Raw genomic sequence first — 5,360 nt, 5'->3', positions numbered from 1 at the left:
ATAAATAGTACACGACCTGGGTCAACTATAAAGCAACCCAATTGCATATTTGAGGCACGCAAGGGAAATCGTGTATTCATCTATGCGATAAGATCAATACATGCAAGGGAAGAGCTTCTTATTGATTACAATTTGAACCGCATAGATACAAACGAGGCTACTATCATGGGGGTGGTACATACTATTAAACCAACTTCTAATCAATGACTCCAACATACCATTTAGTCAATAAATTTTTGGCTAACATTTTTATACTTGATCTTTGACACAGGGGCACAATATGGAGCAACCGCTCGGAGGGGATGCTGGCGATGCTCCCGACTCATCTACACACGAGCAGGTAAAACTCATTGTAATTGTGCAAACTAGATAGAAGAAAAATGTTATTTTTTTAATGTTGTTTTCTTCATTGTTTTGGATTAATTTTGATAATACTAATACTATTGTTGTCACAGAGGACCAGTGGTCAGAGGGAGGGAAAGGAACCTGCAGTCCCTGATCAGCAGTCCCCCCTTGAGGAGGACCCTTTTTATATTGATTTAGCAGACACCGATGACCCAATCGGTTTTACTAAAATGTTGCTAAAGAAAATTGGTAGAGAAATTTTACGTTTGGCAACCATAAAGCCTACTACTCATGAAATAAGAGAAAGAGGAGTTGAATTGATGCACACCTCTAAAACCTTAAAAGTAAGTATTAATGAAATTTTTAATTATAACAAGAGTTCAATAATGGTTTTTATGTTATGCTCTTTTATGGCATTAATTAAAATATGGATGCGTTGTCTTTATAGAGTTTTTTGCGTGATTTCGAGCCTCGTTCCCATGATGAGGGTGTTGCAGGTGGTTCAGGTAGATCGCATGTTCCATTCCCCACTTTTGTTTTCCACTAAATATATATAGGAATGATCATAATCATTGACAATACATGCTCGAACAATCCTTTTTTTAATGCTCTAACAATCTTGTCCATGCTAGTCCACGCGTTCTATAAATATGCATGCTCTAACAATTTTATTCAACTTCACATCAATTGAATCTTATGATGATGCCGCCTCCATCCAGGACAACCACAAATCTCTTTCCGACTATTGAGTCATCAACACGCAGCTTACAGGCATCGATTGTTGCACCATCTGCTGGTACACAAATCCCTCTTTTTCTCTCTTATGACAGCAACAGACAATTTTTCTTTTACAACTTTTTAACATCGATTATCATTTGTTCTTTTATACTTCATGACAAAGACTTATGAAACTTATAAAACTTTTTGCAATAGGAGCTACAGCATCATTTCCTAGATGTTCCTATGTTCCTAGTACAGGAACAGTGAAGGATGTCATATTGATTGTCAGTGACGATGAAGGCATTCCATTAAAAGTAGCCAAAGTTCCAAGTACTTTAAGTTATTATTGTTCTATAGTGATATAATAGTAATTTAGTTTTCGATCACTCTTCATCAACTAATGATCCCATGATTGTTTTGTAGGGAATGATCTTTTTTGGAGAAAACTTGGTGATGAGTGTTTGCGAATATTTGGGCCCACCCTGCGTACCTGGTGGAACATCATATCCTAGCTAAAACCCCAAACCACTATTTTGATTTCATATCATTGCTATAATAGTTTTCCTTTTCATCCATTTCTTGAACTATATTAAAGGTAGCTTCACTTCATTTATGAGTCTAACATGTTTTTTTTTACTTAAAAGGTGGAATAACCAACACAACCGTCGAAGGATGATCTTATAGAGAGCATGACCCAACTCTTTGGACCTCGTGCATTCGAGAGAAACAAGCTCCTTGAAAAAGCCGATTTATGTTTGAAGTATATTAGGGACTAGTACAGAAAAAATTTACGGGATAACCACAGGTACGAGCATCCGCCCTATGTTTCTGAGGCTGAGTGGCAGGCTCTGATTTTGGATGGAAAGTATAAAGCTAACAAGAAAAATAGTATTACACAGTGGAGAGTACAGCAAGGTATGTGATACTGTTGAGAATCTAATTATGTACTAATTAACCTCTATATTTATACTATATAACATATTTCAAACTTTTCATAGATTGCCTGACACATCAAAGGCAACAAAGGCAAGACTAGAAAAGCCTGGGACACACAAGCTCGGCTCTGGTGGTTTTTTGAAACTTCAAGCAAGAGTTGTAAGTATTAGTAAATGAAAAATTGTATCAAATTTTTTATATAATGTGATTGGAAATGCTAGGATAGACTAGCTTGTCTATGCTCCTAATCCTCAACTTGGATCTCAGTGTTCCTCCACACCAATATATGATGCAGAGTAACACGCTTTGGAAGCATTGGTGTAAGATAAAACTCCTAGGCATAGTTTTCCACTTCCACCAAGAGATTTCTCTTATCTCATAATATCCTATGCTTCTATAGGATCTCCTAATAGGATTAGATCATTAACTAAATCCTATTCACTCTTTACTAAAAGAGTCACACCTTGAAAACTCCACCTTGGATGATCCACACCTTAATTTTGGTTCTCTTTCTCACTTTCACTTAGATGGATATAAGTGCCAAATCCACTAAAACATCACAAATTTCAAACTTCATTGTGGGGACCTTCTTCACATTGAATTCATTCATATTCCATCCCATTTTACTGATTTGGGAAGGTTCTTGGCTCTTAGGTTTATCATATTCAAGATTTCATCCTAACCCTTAACACATAACATGAAAAAGTCTTCAAAATGACTATAGAACACATCTCAACCACTGTATCAACACGTTTTAGGCTTCAAGTATGACTGTTCCTTCAAAAACCGAAATATCACTTCAAAAAAGAAGTTTTCCAACCACTTCATTAACTCAAACTTTTTACAATATGCAACCAATTCTTGGAGATTCAAGACATCACTCCATTAGGTGTCTTCTCCACCATTCTAGGGCCTATTTGGTCGAAAATAACCTCCCACAATCAAAGGAATCCAAGGCTATCCGTGTTGCATGGAATATTTGCAATAAGTGCAAAATGTTGTTATGACAACATTCTTACAACACTTGGCAACTTTGATAGATGCCTTAATCCTATATTATAGGCTTCTTATCCTCGCATATTTTGAGGATCCAAGATCATTAATGATCATCATATTAATTTAATAACCATTAACCATTCTTAGGCCTAAGAACTAATCTGTTGTTACAACGTCTGCTCCTTTAATTCATGGACCCAACTCATCACATAAGGCTGCATACTAGTTACTTCTCCCTTGTACCATTCAAGGCCTCGTACACCCAACCTTGACACCAAGTGTTTTGGACAACTCCAACCCTCTAACATAAATGGAAACCAAAACAAAGATCAACACAACCCAAAACAAATCAGGTCTAAGGAAAACTTGTTGTTACCAATGACAGGGCAGATTGTAGCACTTGACCTTTATTCTACACACCCAACCAAGAGTGAAATTGGATCCTCTAGGACTCCCAAAGACCAAAGACAATTTAGAAAAACTCCAACATGACCAAAATAAGGTGTAACAAGGGTTGGAAACCCTGCTAACTATTTACCATTTCCTTTTGATATTTTAACTACCCTCCATTGGTTGATGAAACAATGCAAGTAAAATTCACCATACCACGCAAAAATGCAGGGCTCAGAGTTCAAGAGATGCCTCACAGAAGAGGATAAGAGAATTGGCTTCCAACAAGGCTATAGAGCCGTGGCTGAACAGCTACGAGCTAAAATCAGTGTGGAAGGTTCTAATAACAATGCATCTGAGCCATAGGTAAATAAGCTAAATGAAATTTATTTCAAATTGAATACTTTACCAATTAGTCTATTTGATGTTAAGTTCCAATATAAAGTGAGTATATCTATTTTAAGCAAGCAATGATAACAATGCATAGGATGTTGGAATGCAGCCTGACAATCCTTCTACACAATCTGTGGATGCCGAAGGTTCGCATGATGTGCATCCTAGTGGTGGAGGTATACATTTGCTATTAAAATTTTTATATGTAATTGCAATTGGTGTTTGGATTAACGTAACATTTTGTATAGTAGTTGTAGAGGATCGAGGGGTCGATGTTCATGACCATGTTGACGTTGAGTCCAATCAAAATGATGTGGTCAGATTAGGTAAAGAGGGCCACAGTTATGTTATTTAAAATAATTAAATACTTGTAACAATTATAATAAATTATTTTTAATTTAACTCTTTTATTTGTTATTGCAGAGGACCCCCCTTTGCAACAGCATAGGAATTTGAGATCATCAAGAACAGAGAATAGAACAACTAATGAGGGGGGAATTGATGATGACACTGATGCTCCTCTTAGAGCTTACATAGAAAAAAGAAATAGAAAGAAAAAAAAGAAATGATTGTCATCTACATACCTTAATTGATAATGACTGAATTTTATATCTCAATGAATTTAATTATGTGCTAATGAATGTTCATGAATTATGTGTTAATGCAGAATATTGATGAATGTTGCATGTTAACGAATCTAATGTGTTAATGAATGTTATCATGTGATATTGATTGAATGTTACATTTTATTAATGGTTGAAAGAATGAATGAATGTTAGATGTTAACGGGGAATGTAGAGTGATGTTAGGAGGAGGGGGGTGGGGCCAAATGAGCTTCCATCTTCACGTGGTTGGCCCTGTTTAGTAGAGAATATTAAACTATTCTTGAAACAAAGTGAAGCTCAATAAGATACTAACAATAGGTGGAAACAAGAAGCAATAACAAGCTCCTTCTAGAACATAACTCTTACCAATTATTGCTATCTTCCCCACGCTAGGAATCTCCATCATATTCTCATATGCCTGCAACAAAATTAGAATAACAAACCAAAAATAACTCATATTTTCATACTTCTCCATGCTTGGAATATAATCACCTTATTTAGCCTTCCCTTGGCTCTTCATCTCCATTTTCTTCTCATCCTTAGTCTCTTTGCACCTTGAGACCTCTACTGTTGTCTGCAACATGTATTCACACCCTTGCCATTTGCCTTGGTATAACAACTCCTGGTTGGTGGTTGTTCTATCCGATTTAGTCATCATTGTCTTTGTGGATTTTCTTTGTCCAACTTTCAATGGACACCATATAGAACCAATCAATATCATATATGCTTCTCCAAGCCTTGTTTCTTTGCTATTTACATCAGCATTTGTACTTTTCATCTTTGTTCCAATCATCTCATTTCCCTCAAGCCCTTCAAGACCTAATATTTTTCTGTCTTCATCAGCATCCTTTCTCTTTACCTCTGCTACAACCTTTTGAACCTTTTTGGTGTTAGGTTCTCCTTGCTCTTCAACACTTGATTGCTGCTCATTTGTTATTTGTCCTTCAAATGGACAACTTGTCTTCATATCATCCT

The sequence above is a fragment of the Cupressus sempervirens genome, chromosome 3 (genome assembly GCF_028749045.1).
Source record: "Cupressus sempervirens isolate cs-2001-9-10 chromosome 3, ASM2874904v1, whole genome shotgun sequence".
NCBI classification, from domain to species: Eukaryota; Viridiplantae; Streptophyta; class Pinopsida; order Cupressales; family Cupressaceae; genus Cupressus; species Cupressus sempervirens.
This window is presented reverse-complemented; position numbering follows the sequence as displayed.